Source organism: Macrobrachium nipponense, chromosome 21 (genome assembly GCF_015104395.2).
Source record: "Macrobrachium nipponense isolate FS-2020 chromosome 21, ASM1510439v2, whole genome shotgun sequence".
Taxonomy (NCBI): domain Eukaryota; kingdom Metazoa; phylum Arthropoda; class Malacostraca; order Decapoda; family Palaemonidae; genus Macrobrachium; species Macrobrachium nipponense.
Window position 1 is genome coordinate 5,152,591 of NC_087212.1, and position 10,000 is coordinate 5,162,590.

Here is a 10,000-nt window from a genome sequence, read left to right on the forward strand (position 1 = left end):
CTGTCTTTCTCCTGTCTCTGTATATTTCTGGGTCTTCGTCTGCTTTTATTAGTCTTCTTCCCATGCACTCTTAGCCACTCGTCTTCACTGGTTTTCAGGTATTGCCCCAGTGCTCTGTTTTCGATGTTGACGCAGTCCTCTATACTTAGTAGTCCCTCCCTCCCTCCTTCCTTTCGTGTTATGTATAGTCTGTCCGTATTTGCTCTTGGGTGTAGTGCTTTGTGTATTGTCATATGTTTCCTGGTTTTCTGATCTATGCTGCGGAGTTCTGCCTTCGTCCATTCCACTATTCCTGCGCTGTATCTGATTACTGGCACTGCCCATGTGTTTTTAGCTTTTATCATATTTCCGGCGTTGAGTTTTGACTTGAGTATCGCCTTGAGTCTCTGCATATATTCTTTCCTGATCGTGTCCTTCATCTCTTGGTGTTTTATATCTCCTCCTTCCATTATTCCCAGGTATTTGTATCCTGTCTCATCTATGTGTTTGATGTTGCTCCCATCTGGTAGCTTTATCCCTTCAGTTCTCGTTACTTTGCCTTTTTTTGTATGTTGACTAAGGCGCATTTTTCTATTCCAAACTCCATCCTGATGTCCCCAGATACAATCCTTACAGTCTGGATTAGGGTATCTATTTCCTTGATGCCTCTTACCATACAGCTTGATGTCGTCCATGAACATCAGATGGTTGATTCTGTTGCCTCTTTCTTGAGTTGGTACCCGGCATCCATCTTCTGTAGGTACTTTTGTCATGGGAATCATGGCTACTACGAAGAGTAGTGGGGACAGTGAGTCGCCCTGGAAGATCCCTCTCCTGATATTAACCTCTGTAGTCTTATTCCAGAGCTTGTAAGTATGTATTATTATTATTATTATTATTATTATTATTATTATTATTATTATTATTATTATTGTTGTTGTTGTTGTTATTATTATTATTATTTTTTTTTTTTTTTTTCCCTCTATCACAGTCCTCCAATTCGACTGGGTGGTATTTATAGTGTGGGGTTTCGGGTTGCATCCTGCCTCCTTAGGAGTCCATCATTTTCTTACTATGTGTGCCGTTTCTAGGATCACACTCTTCTGCATTAGTCCTGGAGCTACTTCAGCCTCTAGTTTTTCTAGATTCCTTTTCAGGAATCTTGGGAATCGTGCCTAGTGCTCCTATGGATTTATGGGTACGATTTCCACTGGCATATCCCATATCCTTCTTATTTCTATTTTCAGATCTTGATACTTTATCCAGTTTTTCCCCTCTTTTCTTTCTCTTCAAAACTCTGGTGTCCATGGTATTGCGACATCAAATGAGTGATACTTTCTTCTTGACTTTGTCAATCAACGTCACGTCCTGGTCTATTTTGCACGTATCACCCTATCCGTTCTGATACCATAGTCCAGAGGATCTTTGCCTGATCGTTTTCTATCACTCCTTCAGGTTGGTGCTCGTACCACTTATACTGCAAGGTAGCTGGTGTTTCTTGCACAGGCTCCAGTGGAGGGCTTTGCCACTGAATCATGCCTCTTTTTGTACTGGTTCTGTGCAAGTGCCGGGCATTCACTTGCTATGTGGTTTATGGTTTCATTTTTCGTATAGCACTTCCTACCTATGGGAGAGATGTTATTCCGTCTATCGTTCTTTGAACATATCTGGTTCTTAGGGCCTAATCTTGTGCCGCTGTTATCATTCCTTCAGTTTCCTTCTTGAGCTCTCCTCTCTGTAGCCATTGCCAATTGTCATCGCTGGCTAGTTCTTTAGTCTGTCTCATGTATTGTCCGTGCATTGGTTTGTTGTGCCAGTCCTCTGTTCTGTCTGTCTTTCTCCTGTCTCGTATATTTCTGGGTCTTCGTCTACTTTATTTTTAGTCCTTCTTCCCATGCCACTCTTGAGCCACTCGTCTTCACTGGTTTTCAGATATTGCCCCAGTGCTCTTGTTTTTCGATATTGACACAGTCCTTCTATACTTAGTAGTCCTCTCCCTCCTTCTTTCGTGTTATGTATAGTCTGTCCGTATTTGCTCTTGGGTGTAGTGCTTTGTGTATTGTCATATGTTTCCTGGTTTTCTGATCTATGCTGCGGAGTTCTGCCTTCGTCATTCCACTATTTCTGCGCTGTATCTGATTACTGGCACTCGCCATGTGTTTATGGCTTTTTATCATATTTCCGGCGTTGAGTTTTGACTTGAGTATCGCCTTGAGTCTCTGCATATATTCTTTCCTGATTTTTTCGTGTCCTTCATCTCTTGGTGTTTTATATCCCCTCCTTCTATTATTCCCAGGTATTCGTATCCTGTCTCATCTATGTGATTGATGTTGCTCCCATCTGGTAGCTTTATCCCGTTCAGTTCTTGTTACTTTGCCTTTTTGTATGTTGACTAGGCGCATTTTTCTATTCCAAACTCCATCCTGATGTCCCCAGATACAATCCTTACAGTCTGGATTAGGGTATCTATTTCCTTGATACTCTTACCATACAGCTTGATGTCGTCCATGAACATCAGATGGTTGATTCTGTTGCCTCTTTTCTTGAGTTGGTACCCGGCATCCATCTTCTGTAGTACTTTTGTCATGGGAATCATGGCTACTACGAAGAGAAGTGGGAACAGTGAGTCGCCCTGGAAGATTCCTCTCCTGATATTACCTCTGCTAGTCTTATTCCAGAGCTTGTAAGTATTGTATTCCAGTTTGCGCATTGTATTTTGAGGAAGCTGATGGTGTTTTCCTCTGCCCCATATATTTTCAGCATTCATTATTAGCCATGTGTGTGGTATCATGTCGAAGGCTTTCTTATAGTCTATCCATGCCATGCTTAGGTTGGTTGGTTATTATTATTATTATTATTATTATTATTATTATTATTATTATTATTATTATTATTAAAAAATCCTCATAGTAGCACGACGAGTCTTCAAATGGAGAAACAATCCACAGTTATGTAAATGTACAATATATTTAAATTTAAAACTTTAAGGATAGCTTTCGGGAATCTGTTCGGCTCCCAATTAAATTGAAATTGAAATATATGTACATTTACATAACTGTGGATTTCTTTCATTATTATTATTATTATTATTATTATTATTATTATTATTATTATTATTATATTATTATTATTATTATTGTTATAAGCAAAGCAGCTTCCTAACCTCCCTAGGACAAGGATAGTTCCTTATTTATAGGTCCTCCTATCACAGGAGGCTGCTGCCCAAACCCGTTTGCTTAGGGCAACGCCATCATGATCGTCAAGTTCCCCCCCCCCCCTCCCTTGTTGTCGTGTGTTCAACCTTGTTACCATCACCAAGAGGGGCATTTTTTTTCATTTGCGTACCTGGGGCAAGTCACCCCTCCCATCAAGTCAGGTGGTACCTGTTGCCTTACAGAGAGAGAGAGAGAAGAGAGAGACAGGAGGGGACAGAGGAGAGAAAGAGAAAGGTGGAAAAGGAGAGAGAGAGAGAGAGAGGGAGGAGAGAGAGAGATTGTCTCCATCGTCCACCTGCACCTGGGCACAACAATAACAATGCTCCATGCCCCCCCCCACACCACCTCTCCCCCTCCCCTTTCCCCTTTCCCCCCTCCCCTCCCACGAGATGATGAATACCGCATTGTGGTAACGATAGCAAAACGGTCTGTCGTGGGTTTTCACGAAGATATACCCTCGAGATAAAAAAAAAAAAAAAAAAAAAGCATTGGCGCATTTTTTTAATAGGATTGCGGCTCTGTGTCCGATCGTGCGTGCTTGCGCGCGCATTACGCATCTGTGGAGTACTTGTCCGTTGTTGTTCTCTCTGCATTGAAAGGTTGAGACATGCAATATAAAATATATATATATATATATATATATATATATATATATATATATATATATATATATATATATATATATATATATATATATATATATATATATATATATATATATATATATATATATATATATATATATATAATTTGGGCAGTACATTCAAATTACTGCGGAATTCTTAATGTTCATTCACATTCCTACTTTCCAATCTACCTCAAAATAGAATGCTTTGATGTATAAAGAGAACAAGTAAAGGGTAAATAAAAGTAGATGAATATTGTAAAATAGTATATACAATAATTCCTCCTTTGTTTTGAGAAAATTGGCTTCAGAGCAGATTTTGAGATTACGCAGAGCTTCTGATTAGCGCTTCTTTTGAGGCAACTTCGTTTAAGAATGTGACGTCACAGATATTCTGTGTCTGGAAAACTCAAAAAACTTTTTTTTTTTTAATTAAAAATGCTTCGAAGTTTCTTCGGCGCAATCGAGTTTTGTGTATATCCCGAACCAGCGCAAAATCAAGGCCAACGATAATAGATCTTTTATTTTTCGGTGATCTCGGTAAATGCTGTATAAGCCGCGGTCCATAAAACCTAAACTATGGGCTTTGGTGGCCTGTCCTATATCGTTGCCAGATGCGCGATTATGGCTAAATTTAACCCACAAACCTCCTTGATACGCTTTAATTTAACATAACTAAAACGTAGATTTTACCCTGAATTGGAGATGGTGGAGTATTGGGGGGGGGGGGGCGACGGAGGGGGGACAGTTATATACCATATTTGAAAAGAATGTCGTCAAAATTCTTGATTTTCAAAACATTATGTCCCAGTAAGATTTAGGTTACAGCTCTGTCCAGTATCTTACGATGGCCGTATAGCTTTGCCACTTTGTCTTGTTATCATCAGTAGATATGTATGTTGTATTCATCCTTCCAAACATATTCTAGATTGACGTACTCATTGTCAGCAATTATTCCAGATTGACGTATTCATTGTCAGCAATTTTTTCTAGACTAGACTAACGTATTCATTGTCAGCTATTATTCCAGACTGACATACTCACTGTCAGCTATTATTCCAGATTGACGTACTCATTGTCTGTAAAATATTCCAGATTGACGTATTCATTGTCAGCAATGATTCCAGATTGACATACTCATTGTCAGCAATTATTCTAGACTAATATATTAATTGTCAGCAAATATTCCAGATTGACGTATTCATTGTCAGCAATGATTCCAGATTGACTACTCATTGTCAGCAATTATTCTAGACTAATGTATTCATTGTCAGCTATTATTCCAGATTGATGTATTCATTGTCGCAATTATTCTCAATAGATGAAATATTCGTTGTCAGCAATTCTTCTAGACTGACGTATTCAATCGTCAGCAATAATTCTAGACTGACGTTATCAGTGTCAGTACTTATCCTAGATTGCACTATTCAGCGGGTATACATATTATGGATTCAAGCCGAAAGGAAAGTGGGGGGGGGGGAGGTGGCGGGAGGGGGGACACAACTTATTTTTACCAAACCTCACCGTACTTCTACAGCGCACCGCAAAGGGGGGGCGGGGTTGTCTTCACCTTATTATTTTTTAAAATGTGAGGGTAGACGATATATACACACACGGACAGACATTACATTTCAATGCATGGGAAAATCACCCTTTGAAGAGGAACCTCGCTTTTGCTGTGCCGCCCTTGGGAACGCCCTTTGTGGCCTACATCGGGAAGGGATAGTTGTGAATGACAGGTCCGCTATGAATGACTGTTGGTTGTTATGACATGGCCACCGTATCGTATGGGAGGGGGTAGAGGGGGAGGAGAGGAGGTGGGTGGAATGGAACCTGTTATCTGCAGCGGTTCGTTGGAAGAAAGTGAATTTTCTATTCTTCTCTATATCTACACGTCATGTGAGCATCTCTCTTTTCATCTCCTTTCCCATGCAAATGTCAGTACTCTCTCTCTCTCTCTCTCTCTCTCTCTCTCTCTCTCTCAGGGAGTGATGCGAGAGCCAGAAAAAGAACAGTAGTCTTGCAAAGTTGTGAGATGAATAAAGCAATCGCAAGTGGAGTGTGGAATTATTCACGTTTCCAGAAGACAGAGCACTCATCGTCGACAGTGAAGAGAATCTGCAGAACCGTTGAAGAATTTGTCAGTAATCGGTAGAAGGATAAAGTTGGAAACCAGGAAGCTGGAACCGTGAATTTTAATAAGGATGCTGGATGAATGGAAGTGGTTCATTCCTATAAGTACTAAGGAGTAAATGTTAAGATGAAAAGGCCAGTCACAGATCCAGTGAAGTAAGAGAGGCGACAGGATTCTTGCAAAAGATTTAGAAATTCAAAATGCATATATAAACCAAAGTGGGAATATATGAAGGGCCTGTTGAACCAACTCCCCCTTTAGGTGAGCTATGTGTGATAAATAGGAATGAAAGAAAAATTATTAGTAGATGGCTACATATGGAACTGAAACTGCGAGAAATGTGAAGTTACGTAGGAGAAATGTTATAAAGGTTCATCAAGAGTGTTTGATCATGAAGAAAGAATGGGGGAAAAGTTAGATCTGTGAAAAAGAATTCGTAATTTGAGAGTGTTAGACTGGAGGAGGATAAGAAATAAGAATTGCTTCATAGAGATGAGTGAGGGAATAAATGTTGTTCAGTTTAGACCAGCTGGTGAAGCCACTCCCCCTTTTTGGGGAGAGAGATAAACCAGGTCATTCTACTCTGCTCAAGTTCAATTGGACCTTATTGTACCTTATTGCGATTTCTCATCAATCATAGCTCTCCTTCAAAAAGGCCCTGCCCTGCCTCCCAATTTCCATACGATACCCAGAGGCCTAATAAATAATACGCTTATCATCCAACGGGTCATGTGTTATAGAACATGTAATAATAGATTAAGGGTTATGAACAGGTCCACTTTTGGACGAGAATTCTCTCTCTTTATGGACGAGAGAAGAAGCAGGACCTTCCTTCATGTTACCCAACTTCATTCAATTACCAGTACATTTATCGGGGGCCCTCCCCCATCCTGCGTAGCCCCGTGGGTGCCATCCCGTGCCCCCCCTCGCCCGGGGTATTTTGGGTATGTGAATGAGTCTAATTAAAAGCGCTTTTATGCAAGCCTGGGAGAAATTTTTGGGATGACTGGAGCACTTACTGCTGCCTCTCTCTCTCTCTCTCTCTCTCTCTCTCTCTCTCTCTCTCTCTCTCTCTCTCGACCTTTTTCATTGATTTCACAGTGTACTATGCTTGAATGTGTAAAAAATGTCTGCTGTTGGGTAGGTGATAGGAGTACCATTTCTCTCTCTCTCTCTCTCTCTCTCTCTCTCTCTCTCTCTCTCTCTCTCTCAAGACAATTTTATATCCCTGAAAATATATGACGAAAAAACGTCTTGTCATATCCTCTGGAGTTTAAATAGAAGACTCTCTCTCTCTCTCTCTCTCTCTCCTCTCTCTCTCTCTCTCTCTCTCTCTCACTGAAACCGGAATTGATCAGTGGTTAATAAATTTGGGTTCCATTGTGGGTTCGTTTTCTCCCTCGCTTGACGGAGGGGGAGAGATTGGTGATGGGGGGGGGGCTGGGGCTCTCTCCCCCCTGAATATTCATGAAGGGAGTTCAGGGGGGGGGGGGGGGCGGAGATGAAAAAGATGGTGTTGGATGACACTGGGCGTATCTGTCGCCGATCCATTTATCAGACTGATCAGTGATGAACTATTTATTCAAAAACTCCTTATTTATTCAAACGGAGTAATGAAAGATTGGAATCTTCTTTTTTTTTTTCATCCTGTGGGATTTTTACGTTGTCCTCCAAACTCATAAACCTTTTTTTTTTATTTATCCCTTTATTATTCTAATTTACATCCCTTCATCTTGTTATCAGCTTTTCTTTATATATAAGGTAAGGATTTATGTGCATAAGGTCAGTCATCGCCCATCGTGAATATTTTTTTCCTAATGTATTTTTTGAGTACTATATGGTTTCTTATTTTATGCTCTCTTATAATGAAAACACAGGTCCTCTGTCACGACATACCTGTGTGTCGACATACCTGTGTGTCTCACCTTTCCTGATCTACTCTTCCATTTGAAAGTGATGAGGAAAAACTATCTTTGGATTTTTAAAGTTTTTGTTCTTATAAAAAAAGATTTATGAATAATATTAATGAGATTCGTTTTGCATTGTTCAGAAATAGCTTTTGTTTTTAAAATTTTTGATTTTTTAAAATTTTGATTTAAAATTATTTATGAATAATAATAATAATAATATAATAATAATAATGTAATATAATAATAATAATAATAATAATAATAATAATAATAATAATAATAATAATTAGATCCGTCTGCATAAATTTCACTTGTAAATTTTTGAGTCTCTGCTCTTGCCTGATTGTCCCTTAGATGCAATTTGTCTGTCTGGGATTAGAAAGGTTCGTTAATCATTTATTGTAAGTACGTGCGAGTACGTATTTACTCGTCCACGTAAGTGTTAAGGACACTTAAAACACTGAGTGCTTTACCATTTTTAGAATTCGGTTGGATGTTTAAATCTGCTGTCTTCAATTTCCAGTTCCATATTTTATCTTCTCAGGTTTTTAATTAAAAGAAATATAAAACCAGTCGTGGGTTTTTTTTAATATTAAAGATAACGAATGTAAATCGGGTACCGTTTTTACTGAAAATTCTCTTTTCTAATCTTCAATGATGCCAAATAATTTTCACGGGATCGAGAAAATGTTTTCTGTGTTTGTGTGTGTATGTGCGTATGTGTAAGTGTGTACATTCCCTCGTTTGTGAACTCTATGAACGTGGCGTCATTGAATTTCTGAGCACCTTCAACATCAATTGAAACTGTCTTCGTCGGCCATGCCAAGACTCTTATAATAGACGATATTCTTACATTTCACCAAAGCACAAAAGAAAACTGTGACTTAGTTCCGTCCTAGACACGTTTTTTCAACCTTCTTAAACCCACAGGATCAACGAGCGTGGTTCCTTTCTTAATATTCATGAGACGAAAGGAGAGGTGTTGGCTGGCGAGGGACACATACCTGTCGTTTGTTCCCTAACCTACTGATCAGTGATAAACTCCTTATTCACCTGAGGTAATGAACGATTGTATTAAGTCCAGTCCCTCTTGGCCCGTAGAACTTTATGTTGGCACCTCACCAAACTCTCTTGCCTTTTCTCGCTATTCCTTTGTTATTCTTATTTTCCTTATCGGTGATAACCTATTCACTTTAAGTAATGAAAGATTGTAGTCCAATCCCCAGTCTAACGTTTGGCCTTCTACAAACTCTCTCTCCTCTCTTTTTATCTTTTTATACTTTTTTCATCCATATTTGCATACTTTCATCCTGCTATTGGCCATTTTTTATTAGCTGGGTTTGATTTGCATACGGTCAGTCATCCTGTTCGCGAATATTTTTAATGTGCTCTAGATTTATGGTCGTCTTTTGTGTTCGTGATCGAAGCAGGTTCTTCCAAGTGCGTCCTTTGTGTTGCCCGTATTTCGTAATTAATGTTCCACGGGATGAAAAGAAGGGGTGAGAAAATAAGATAGTGTGAAGTTCGTTTTTTTTTTTATAATTGACTGGCCACTTCTTTTTCATATTTCATTCGGTTGTGGTTGTGTGGTTTAGACTAACGCGAACACAGATAAGTCGGTAAGGAGCTAATAATAAATAAATGGACAGGTAGATTGATAGATAGACAGACGAATAACTTAAAATGGTTTAATTATTGACTGGCCATCTTCTTTTCATTTTTCATTATGTTGTGGTTGTGTGGTTTAGACTAACGCGAACACAGATTAAGTAAATAAGTAGATCAGTAAATAAATTGGACAGGTAGATAGATAGATAGATTGATAGATAGACAGATGAATATTTAAAATGGTTTAAAGCAGTCAACCTAACCAGAGTTTTGTTGTGTTGTGGTGGAATTCTGCAGAAACTGGTTGGTCTTCTGCAAGGTCTTTGTTGAGAATTTAACATAGTCTCTGATTACAAAAAAAATTGTACTCAAAATGTATGAAGTTATGGAGTGTACTTAGTACAAGTATTTATTTGTGCAAGCACAGAGTCTTTTATTAATTCATAAGTCAATTGTATTGTGCTGTTCGATTTTACCACTTCAAACAAATTGTAAGGTCGTAATCATGACATGGCTATCGGATTTTATA